Below are 12,731 nucleotides of genomic sequence, written 5' to 3'. Positions count from 1 at the left end.
CGGGTACATGACAAAAAATGGTCAAATTTTGGATTTTTTTCATGACCCCGCATACACAACAAAAATGGTCAAATTTTGGACTATTTTCATGACCCCGCGTACACAACAAAAATGTGAAAATGTTGGACTTTTTTCATGACCCCGCGTACACGACAATAAATGATCAAATTTTGGACTTTTTTCATGACCCCGCGTACACAACAAAAATGTGAAAATTTTGGACTTTTTTCATGACCCCGCGTACACGACAATAAATGATCAAATTTACGAATTTTTTCATGACCCCGCGTACACAACAAAAATGTGAAAATGTTGGACTTTTTTCATGACCACGTGTACACGACAAAAAAGTGAAAATTTTGGACTTTTTTCATGACCCCGGGTACACTGCAAAAATGTGAAAATTTTGGACTTTTTTCATGACCCCGCGTACACAACAAGAAATGTGAAAATGTTGGACTTTTTTCATCACCACGCGTACACGACAAAAAATGGTCAAATTTTGGACTTTTTTCATGACCCCGCGTACACAACAAACAATGGTCAAATTTTGGACTTTTTTCATGACCCCGCGTACACAACAAAAATGTGAAAATTTTGGACTTTTTTCATGACCCCGGGTACACTGCAAAAATGTGAAAATTTTGGACTTTTTTCATGGCCACGCGAACACGACAAAAATGTGAAAATTTTGGACTTTTTTCATGACCACGCATACACGACAAAAAATGATCAAATTTTGGACTTTTTTCATGACCTCACGTACACAACAAAAATGTGAAAATTTTGGACTTTTTTCATGACCCCGCGTACACAACAAAAATGTGAAAATTTTGGACTTTTTTCATGACCCCGCATACACAACAAAAATGTGAAAATGTTGGACTTTTTTCATGACCACGCGTACACGACAAAAAATGGTCAAATTTTGGACTTTTTTCATGACCCCGCGTACACAACAAAAATGTGAAAATGTTGGACTTTTTTCATGACCACACGTACACTGCAAAAATGTGAAAATTTTGGACTTTTTTCATGACCCCGCGTACACGACAAACAATGGTAAAATTTTGGACTTTTTTCATGACCCCGCGTACACGACAAAAAATGGTCAAATTTTGGACTTTTTTCATGACCCTGCATACACGACAAAAATGGGCAAATTTTGGACTTTTTTCATGATCCCGCGTACACGACAAAAAATGGTCAATTTTTGGACTATTTTCATGACCCCGCGTACACAACAAAAATGTGAAAATTTTGGACTTTTTTCATGACCCCGGGTACACTGCAAAAATGTGAAAATTTTGGACTTTTTTCATGACCCCGCGTACACAACAAAAATGGTCAAATTTTGGACTTTTTTCATGACCCCGCGTACACAACAAAAATGTGAAAATGTTGGACTTTTTTTCATGGCCACGCGTACACGACAAAAAATGGTCAAATTTTGGACTTTTTTCATGACCCCGCATACAAAACAAAAAATGGTCAAATTTTGGACTTTTTTCATGACCCCGCGTACACAACAAAAATGTGAAAATGTTGGACTTTTTTCCTGACCACGCGTACACAACAAAAATGGTCAAATTTTGGACTTTTTTCATGACCCCGCATACAAAACAAAAAATGGTCAAATTTTGGACTTTTTTCATGACCCCGCGTACACAACAAAAATGTGAAAATTTTGGACTTTTTTCATGACCCCGCGTACACAACAAAAATGGTCAAATTTTGGACTTTTTTCATGACCCCGCGTACACAACAAAAATGTGAAAATGTTGGACTTTTTTCATGGCCACGCGTACACGACAAAAAATGGTCAAATTTTGGACTTTTTTTATGACCCCGCATACAAAACAAAAAATGGTCAAATTTTGGACTTTTTTCATGACCCCGCATACAAAACAAAAAATGGTCAAATTTTGGACTTTTTTCATGACCCCGCGTACACAACAAAAATGTGAAAATGTTGGACTTTTTTCCTGACCACGCGTACACGACAAAAAATGGTCAAATTTTGGACTTTTTTCATGACCCCGCGTGCACGACAAAAAATGGTCAAATTTTGGACTTTTTTCATGACCCCGCGTACACAACAAAAATGTGAAAATGTTGGACTTTTTTCATGGCCACGCGTACACGACAAAAAATGGTCAAATTTTGGACTTTTTTCATGACCCCGCGTGCACGACAAAAAATGGTCAAATTTTGGACTTTTTTCATGACCCCGCGTACACAACAAAAATGTGAAAATGTTGGACTTTTTTCATGGCCACGCGTACACGACAAAAAATGGTCAAATTTTGGACTTTTTTCATGACCCCGCGTACACAACAAAAATGTGAAAATGTTGGACTTTTTTCATGACCACGCATACACGACAATAAATGATCAAATTTTGGACTTTTTTCATGACCCCGCGTACACAACAAAAATGTGAAAATTTTGGACTTTTTTCATGACCCCGCGTACACAACAAAAATGTGAGAATGTTGGACTTTTTTCATGACAACGCGTACACGACAAAAAATGGTCAAATTTTGGACTTTTTTCATGACCCCGCGTACACAACAAAAATGTGAAAATGTTGGAATTTTTTCATGACCACGCGTACACTGCAAAAATGTGAAAATTTTGGACTTTTTTCATGACCCCGCGTACACGACAAACAATGGTAAAATTTTGGACTTTTTTCATGACCCCGCGTACACGACAAAAAATGGTCAAATTTTGGACTTTTTTCATGACCCCGCGTGCACGACAAAAAATGGTCAAATTTTGGACTTTTTTCATGACCCCGCGTACACAACAAAAATGTGAAAATGTTGGACTTTTTTCATGGCCACGCGTACACGACAAAAAATGGTCAAATTTTGGACTTTTTTCATGACCCCGCGTACAAAACAAAAAATGGTCAAAGTTTGGACTTTTTTCATGACCCCGCGTACACGACAAAAAATAGTCAAATTTTGGACTATTTTCATAACCCCGGGTACACGACAAAAAATGGTCAAATTTTGGACTATTTTCATGATCCCGCGTACACGACAAAAAATGGTCAAATTTTGGACTATTTTCATGACCCCGCGTACACAACAAAAATGTGAAAATTTTGGACTTTTTTCATGACCCCGGGTACACTGCAAAAATGTGATAATTTTGGACTTTTTTCATGACCCTGCGTACACAACAAAAATGTGAAAATGTTGGACTATTTTCATGACCACGCGTACACGACAAAAAATGGTCAAATTTTGGACTATTTTCATGACCCCGCGTACACAACAAAAATGTGAAAATTTTGGACTTTTTTCATGACCCCGCGTACACAACAAAAATGTGAAAATGTTGGACTATTTTCATGACCACGCGTACACGACAAAAAATGGTCAAATTTTGGACTATTTTCATGACCCCGCGTACACAACAAAAATGTGAAAATTTTGGACTTTTTTCATGACCCCGCGTACACGACAAAAAATGGTCAAATTTTGGACTTTTTTCATTACCCCGCGTACCCAACAAAAATGGTCAAATTTTGGACTTTTTTCATGACCCCGCGTACACAACAAAAATGTGAAAATGTTGGACTTTTTTCATGACCCCGCGTACACAACAAAAATGTGAAAATGTTGGACTTTTTTCATGACCCCGCGTACATAACAAAAATGTGAATATGTTGGACTTTTTTCATGACCCCGCGTACACAACAAAAATGTGAAAATGTTGGACTTTTTTCATGACCACGCGTACACGACAAAAAATGGTCAAATTTTGGACTTTTTTCATGACCCCGCGTGCACGACAAAAAATGATCAAATTTTGGACTTTTTTCATGACCCCGCGTACACAACAAAAATGTGAAAATGTTGGACTTTTTTCATGGCCACGCGTACACGACAAAAAATGGTCAAATTTTGGACTTTTTTCATGACCCCGCGTACAAAACAAAAAATGGTCAAATTTTGGACTTTTTTCATGACCCCGCGTACACGACAATAAATGATCAAATTTTGGACTATTTTCATGATCCCGCGTACACGACAAAAAATGGTCAAATTTTGGACTATTTTCATGACCCCGCGTACACAACAAAAATGTGAAAATTTTGGACTTTTTCCATGACCCCGGGTACACTGCAAAAATGTAAAAATTTTGGACTTTTTTCATGACCCCGCGTACACAACAAAAATGTGAAAATTTTGGACTTTTTTCATGACCTCGCGTACACAACAAAAATGTGAAAATGTTGGACTTTTTTCATGACCACGCGTACACGACAAAAAATGGTCAAATTTTGGACTTTTTTCATGACCCCGCGTGCACGACAAAAAATGGTCAAATTTTGGACTTTTTTCATGACCTCGCGTGCACGACAAAAAATGGTCAAATTTTGGACTTTTTTCATGACCCCGCGTACACAACAAAAATGTGAAAATGTTGGACTTTTTTCATGGCCACGCGTACACGACAAAAAATGGTCAAATTTTGGACTTTTTTCATGACCCCGCGTACAAAACAAAAAATGGTCAAATTTTGGACTTTTTTCATGACCCCGCGTACACGACAATAAATGATCAAATTTTGGACTTTTTTCATGAACCCGCGTACACGACAAAAAATGGTCAAATTTTGGACTATTTTCATGATCCCGCGTACACGACAAAAAATGGTCAAATTTTGGACTATTTTCATGACCCCGCGTACACAACAAAAATGTGAAAATTTTGGATTTTTTTCATGACCCCGGGTACACTGCAAAAATGTGAAAATTTTGGACTTTTTTCATGACCCCGCGTACACAACAAAAATGTGAAAATTTTGGACTTTTTTCATGACCCCGCGTACACAACAAAAATGTGAAAATGTTGGACTATTTTCATGACCACGCGTACACGACAAAAAATGGTCAAATTTTGGACTATTTTCATGACCCCGCGTACACTACAAAAATGTGAAAATGTTGGACTTTTTTCATGACCCCGCGTACACGACAAAAAATGGTCAAATTTTGGACTTTTTTCATGACCCCGCGTACACAACAAAAATGTGAAAATGTTGGACTTTTTTCATGACCCCGCGTACACAACAAAAATGTGAAAATGTTGGACTTTTTTCATGACCCCGCGTACACAACAAAAATGTGAAAATGTTGGAATTTTTTAATGACCCCGCGTACACAACAAAAATGTGAAAATGTTGGACTTTTTTCATGACCCCGCGTACACGACAAAAAATGGTCAAATTTTGGACTTTTTTCATGACCCCGCATACACGACAAAAAATGGTCAAATTTTGGACTTTTTTCATGACCCCGCGTACACAACAAAAATGTGAAAATTTTGGACTTTTTTCATGACCCCGCGTACACTGCAAAAATGTGAAAATTTTGGACATTTTTCATGACCCCGGGTACACAACAAAAATGTGAAAATGTTGGACTTTTTTCATGACCCCGCGTAGACAACAAAAATGTGAAAATGTTGGACTTTTTTCATGGCCACGCGTACACGATAAAAAATGGTCAAATTTTGGACTTTTTTCATGACCCCGCGTACAAAACAAAAAATGGTCAAATTTTGGACTTTTTTCATGACCCCGCGTACACGACAATAAATGATCAAATTTTGGACTTTTTTCATGAACCCGCGTACACGACAAAAAATGGTCAAATTTTGGACTATTTTCATGATCCCGCGTACACGACAAAAAATGGTCAAATTTTGGACTTTTTTCATGACCCCGCGTACACAACAAAAATGTGAAAATGTTGGACTTTTTTCATGGCCACGCGTACACGACAAAAAATGGTAAAATTTTGGACTTTTTTCATGACCCCGCGTACAAAACAAAAAATGGTCAAATTTTGGACTTTTTTCATGACCCCGCGTACACGACAATAAATGGTCAAATTTTGGACTATTTTCATGACCCCGCGTACACGACAAAAAATGGTCAAATTTTGGACTATTTTCATGACCCCGCGTACACGACAAAAAATGGTCAAATTTTGGACTATTTTCATGACCCCGCGTACACAACAAAAATGTGAAAATTTTGGACTTTTTTCATGACCCCGGGTACACAACAAAAATGTGAAAATTTTGGACTATTTTCATGACCCCGCGTACACGACAAAAAATGGTCAAATTTTGGACTTTTTTCATGACCCCGCGTACAAAACAAAAAATGGTCAAATTTTGGACTTTTTTCATGACCCCGCGTACACGACAATAAATGATCAAATTTTGGACTTTTTTCATGAACCCGCGTACACGACAAAAAATGGTCAAATTTTGGACTATTTTCATGACCCCGCGTACACGACAAAAAATGGTCAAATTTTGGACTATTTTCATGACCCCGCGTACACGACAAAAAATGGTCAAATTTTGGACTATTTTCATGACCCCGCGTACACAACAAAAATGTGAAAATTTTGGACTTTTTTCATGACCCCGGGTACACTGCAAAAATGTGAAAATTTTGGACTTTTTTCATGACCCCGCGTACACAACAAAAATGTGAAAATTTTGGACTTTTTTCATGACCCCGCGTACACAACAAAAATGTGAAAATGTTGGACTATTTTCATGACCACGCGTACACGACAAAAAATGGTCAAATTTTGGACTATTTTCATGACCCCGCGTACACAACAAAAATGTGAAAATTTTGGACTTTTTTCATGACCCCGCGTACACGACAAAAAATGGTCAAATTTTGGACTTTTTTCATGACCCCGCATACACGACAAAAAATGGTCAAATTTTGGACTTTTTTCATGACCCCGCGTACACAACAAAAATGTGAAAATTTTGGACTTTTTCATGACCCCGCGTACACTGCAAAAATGTGAAAATTTTGGACTTTTTTCATGACCCCGCGTACACGACAAACAATGGTCAAATTTTGGACTTTTTTCATGACCCCGCGTACACTGCAAAAATGTGAAAATTTTGGACATTTTTCATGACCCCGGGTACACAACAAAAATGTGAAAATGTTGGACTTTTTTCATGACCCCGCGTAGACAACAAAAATGTGAAAATGTTGGACTTTTTTCATGACCCCGCGTACACTGCAAAAATGTGAAAATTTTGGACTATTTTCATGACCCCGCGTACACAACAAAAATGTGAAAATTTTGGACTATTTTCATGACCCCGGGTACACAACAAAAATGTGAAAATGTTGGACTTTTTTCATGACCCCGCGTAGACAACAAAAATGTGAAAATGTTGGACTTTTTTCATGGCCACGCGTACACGACAAAAAATGGTCAAATTTTGGACTTTTTTCATGACCCCGCGTACACGACAAAAAATGGTCAAATTTTGGACTATTTTCATGACCCCGCGTACACAACAAAAATGTGAAAATTTTGGACTTTTTTCATGACCCCGCGTACACGACAAAAAATGGTCAAATTTTGGACTTTTTTCATTACCCCGCGTACCCAACAAAAATGGTCAAATTTTGGACTTTTTTCATGACCCCGCGTACACAACAAAAATGTGAAAATGTTGGACTTTTTTCATGACCCCGCGTACACAACAAAAATGTGAAAATGTTGGACTTTTTTCATGACCCCGCGTACATAACAAAAATGTGAATATGTTGGACTTTTTTCATGACCCCGCGTACACAACAAAAATGTGAAAATGTTGGACTTTTTTCATGACCACGCGTACACGACAAAAAATGGTCAAATTTTGGACTTTTTTCATGACCCCGCGTGCACGACAAAAAATGATCAAATTTTGGACTTTTTTCATGACCCCGCGTACACAACAAAAATGTGAAAATGTTGGACTTTTTTCATGGCCACGCGTACACGACAAAAAATGGTCAAATTTTGGACTTTTTTCATGACCCCGCGTACAAAACAAAAAATGGTCAAATTTTGGACTTTTTTCATGACCCCGCGTACACGACAATAAATGATCAAATTTTGGACTATTTTCATGATCCCGCGTACACGACAAAAAATGGTCAAATTTTGGACTATTTTCATGACCCCGCGTACACAACAAAAATGTGAAAATTTTGGACTTTTTCCATGACCCCGGGTACACTGCAAAAATGTAAAAATTTTGGACTTTTTTCATGACCCCGCGTACACAACAAAAATGTGAAAATTTTGGACTTTTTTCATGACCTCGCGTACACAACAAAAATGTGAAAATGTTGGACTTTTTTCATGACCACGCGTACACGACAAAAAATGGTCAAATTTTGGACTTTTTTCATGACCCCGCGTGCACGACAAAAAATGGTCAAATTTTGGACTTTTTTCATGACCTCGCGTGCACGACAAAAAATGGTCAAATTTTGGACTTTTTTCATGACCCCGCGTACACAACAAAAATGTGAAAATGTTGGACTTTTTTCATGGCCACGCGTACACGACAAAAAATGGTCAAATTTTGGACTTTTTTCATGACCCCGCGTACAAAACAAAAAATGGTCAAATTTTGGACTTTTTTCATGACCCCGCGTACACGACAATAAATGATCAAATTTTGGACTTTTTTCATGAACCCGCGTACACGACAAAAAATGGTCAAATTTTGGACTATTTTCATGATCCCGCGTACACGACAAAAAATGGTCAAATTTTGGACTATTTTCATGACCCCGCGTACACAACAAAAATGTGAAAATTTTGGACTTTTTTCATGACCCCGGGTACACTGCAAAAATGTGAAAATTTTGGACTTTTTTCATGACCCCGCGTACACAACAAAAATGTGAAAATTTTGGACTTTTTTCATGACCCCGCGTACACAACAAAAATGTGAAAATGTTGGACTATTTTCATGACCACGCGTACACGACAAAAAATGGTCAAATTTTGGACTATTTTCATGACCCCGCGTACACTACAAAAATGTGAAAATGTTGGACTTTTTTCATGACCCCGCGTACACGACAAAAAATGGTCAAATTTTGGACTTTTTTCATGACCCCGCGTACACAACAAAAATGTGAAAATGTTGGACTTTTTTCATGACCCCGCGTACACAACAAAAATGTGAAAATGTTGGACTTTTTTCATGACCCCGCGTACACAACAAAAATGTGAAAATGTTGGAATTTTTTAATGACCCCGCGTACACAACAAAAATGTGAAAATGTTGGACTTTTTTCATGACCCCGCGTACACGACAAAAAATGGTCAAATTTTGGACTTTTTTCATGACCCCGCATACACGACAAAAAATGGTCAAATTTTGGACTTTTTTCATGACCCCGCGTACACAACAAAAATGTGAAAATTTTGGACTTTTTTCATGACCCCGCGTACACTGCAAAAATGTGAAAATTTTGGACATTTTTCATGACCCCGGGTACACAACAAAAATGTGAAAATGTTGGACTTTTTTCATGACCCCGCGTAGACAACAAAAATGTGAAAATGTTGGACTTTTTTCATGGCCACGCGTACACGATAAAAAATGGTCAAATTTTGGACTTTTTTCATGACCCCGCGTACAAAACAAAAAATGGTCAAATTTTGGACTTTTTTCATGACCCCGCGTACACGACAATAAATGATCAAATTTTGGACTTTTTTCATGAACCCGCGTACACGACAAAAAATGGTCAAATTTTGGACTATTTTCATGATCCCGCGTACACGACAAAAAATGGTCAAATTTTGGACTTTTTTCATGACCCCGCGTACACAACAAAAATGTGAAAATGTTGGACTTTTTTCATGGCCACGCGTACACGACAAAAAATGGTCAAATTTTGGACTTTTTTCATGACCCCGCGTACAAAACAAAAAATGGTCAAATTTTGGACTTTTTTCATGACCCCGCGTACACGACAATAAATGGTCAAATTTTGGACTATTTTCATGACCCCGCGTACACGACAAAAAATGGTCAAATTTTGGACTATTTTCATGACCCCGCGTACACGACAAAAAATGGTCAAATTTTGGACTATTTTCATGACCCCGCGTACACAACAAAAATGTGAAAATTTTGGACTTTTTTCATGACCCCGGGTACACAACAAAAATGTGAAAATTTTGGACTATTTTCATGACCCCGCGTACACGACAAAAAATGGTCAAATTTTGGACTTTTTTCATGACCCCGCGTACAAAACAAAAAATGGTCAAATTTTGGACTTTTTTCATGACCCCGCGTACACGACAATAAATGATCAAATTTTGGACTTTTTTCATGAACCCGCGTACACGACAAAAAATGGTCAAATTTTGGACTATTTTCATGACCCCGCGTACACGACAAAAAATGGTCAAATTTTGGACTATTTTCATGACCCCGCGTACACAACAAAAATGTGAAAATTTTGGACTTTTTTCATGACCCCGGGTACACTGCAAAAATGTGAAAATTTTGGACTTTTTTCATGACCCCGCGTACACAACAAAAATGTGAAAATTTTGGACTTTTTTCATGACCCCGCGTACACAACAAAAATGTGAAAATGTTGGACTATTTTCATGACCACGCGTACACGACAAAAAATGGTCAAATTTTGGACTATTTTCATGACCCCGCGTACACAACAAAAATGTGAAAATTTTGGACTTTTTTCATGACCCCGCGTACACGACAAAAAATGGTCAAATTTTGGACTTTTTTCATGACCCCGCATACACGACAAAAAATGGTCAAATTTTGGACTTTTTTCATGACCCCGCGTACACAACAAAAATGTGAAAATTTTGGACTTTTTCATGACCCCGCGTACACTGCAAAAATGTGAAAATTTTGGACTTTTTTCATGACCCCGCGTACACGACAAACAATGGTCAAATTTTGGACTTTTTTCATGACCCCGCGTACACTGCAAAAATGTGAAAATTTTGGACATTTTTCATGACCCCGGGTACACAACAAAAATGTGAAAATGTTGGACTTTTTTCATGACCCCGCGTAGACAACAAAAATGTGAAAATGTTGGACTTTTTTCATGACCCCGCGTACACTGCAAAAATGTGAAAATTTTGGACTATTTTCATGACCCCGCGTACACAACAAAAATGTGAAAATTTTGGACTATTTTCATGACCCCGGGTACACAACAAAAATGTGAAAATGTTGGACTTTTTTCATGACCCCGCGTAGACAACAAAAATGTGAAAATGTTGGACTTTTTTCATGGCCACGCGTACACGACAAAAAATGGTCAAATTTTGGACTTTTTTCATGACCCCGCGTACAAAACAAAAAATGGTCAAATTTTGGACTATTTTCATGACCCCGCGTACACAACAAAAATGTGAAAATTTTGGACTTTTTTCATGACCCCGGGTACACTGCAAAAATGGTCAAATTTTGGACTTTTTTCATGACCCCGCGTACACAACAAAAATGTGAAAATTTTGGACTTTTTTCATGACCCCGCGTACAAAACAAAAAATGGTCAAATTTTGGACTTTTTTCATGACCCTGCGTACACGACAATAAATGATCAAATTTTGGACTTTTTTCATGAACCCGCGTACACGACAAAAAATGGTCAAATTTTGGACTATTTTCATGATCCCGCGTACACGACAAAAAATGGTCAAATTTTGGACTTTTTTCATGACCCCGCGTACACAACAAAAATGTGAAAATGTTGGACTTTTTTCATGGCCACGCGTACACGACAAAAAATGGTCAAATTTTGGACTTTTTTCATGACCCCGCGTACAAAACAAAAAATGGTCAAATTTTGGACTTTTTTCATGACCCCGCGTACACGACAATAAATGATCAAATTTTGGACTTTTTTCATGAACCCGCGTACACGACAAAAAATGGTCAAATTTTGGACTATTTTCATGATCCCGCGTACACGACAAAAAATGGTCAAATTTTGGACTATTTTCATGACCCCGCGTACACAACAAAAATGTGAAAATTTTGGACTTTTTTCATGACCCCGGGTACACTGCAAAAATGTGAAAATTTTGGACTTTTTTCATGACCCCGCGTACACAACAAAAATGTGAAAATTTTTGGCATGACCCCGCGTACACAACAAAAATGTGAAAAATGTTGGACTATTTTCATGACCACGCGTACACGACAAAAAATGGTCAAATTTTGGACTATTTTCATGACCCCGCGTACACAACAAAAATGTGAAAATTTTGGACTTTTTTCATGACCCCGCGTAACACAACAAAAAATGGTCAAATTTTGGACTTTTTTCATGACCCCGCGTACAAAAACAAAAAATGTCAAATTTTGGACTTTTTTCATGACCCCGCGTACACGACAAAAAATGGTCAAATTTTGGACTATTTTCATGACCCCGCGTACACAACAAAAATGTGAAAATTTTGGACTTTTTCATGACCCCGGGTACACTGCAAAAATGTGATAATTTTGGACTTTTTTCATGACCCCGCGTACACAACAAAAATGTGAAAATTTTGGACTTTTTTCATGACCCCGCGTACACAACAAAAATGTGAAAATGTTGGACTATTTCATGACCACGCGTACACGACAAAAAATGGTCAAATTTGGACTTATTTTCATGACCCCGCGTACACAACAAAAATGTGAAAATTTTGGACTTTTTCATGACCCCGCGTACACTGCAAAAATGTGAAAATTTTGGACTTTTTTCATGACCCCGCGTACACGACAAACAATGGTCAAATTTTGGACTTTTTTCATGACCCCGCGTACACAACAAAAATGTGAAAATGTTGGACCTTTTTTCATGACCCCGCGTACACAACA

At 37.7% G+C, this 12,731-nt stretch overlaps 1 protein-coding gene across 1 annotated transcript in view; it reads left to right on the top strand.

Annotated features, from left to right (window-relative positions):
- The window catches only part of LOC146139324 (uncharacterized), a 51,752-nt gene that overhangs the window by 8,931 nt on the left and 30,090 nt on the right, over positions 1 to 12,731 (top strand). The gene's annotated exons all lie outside the window — the stretch shown is intronic.

This window comes from Ascidiella aspersa, chromosome 6 (assembly GCF_963924565.1).
Source record: "Ascidiella aspersa chromosome 6, kaAscAspe10.2, whole genome shotgun sequence".
Taxonomy (NCBI): domain Eukaryota; kingdom Metazoa; phylum Chordata; class Ascidiacea; order Phlebobranchia; family Ascidiidae; genus Ascidiella; species Ascidiella aspersa.
Note: the sequence above shows the minus strand (reverse complement) of the source record. Positions and strands in the feature narration are given on the sequence as shown.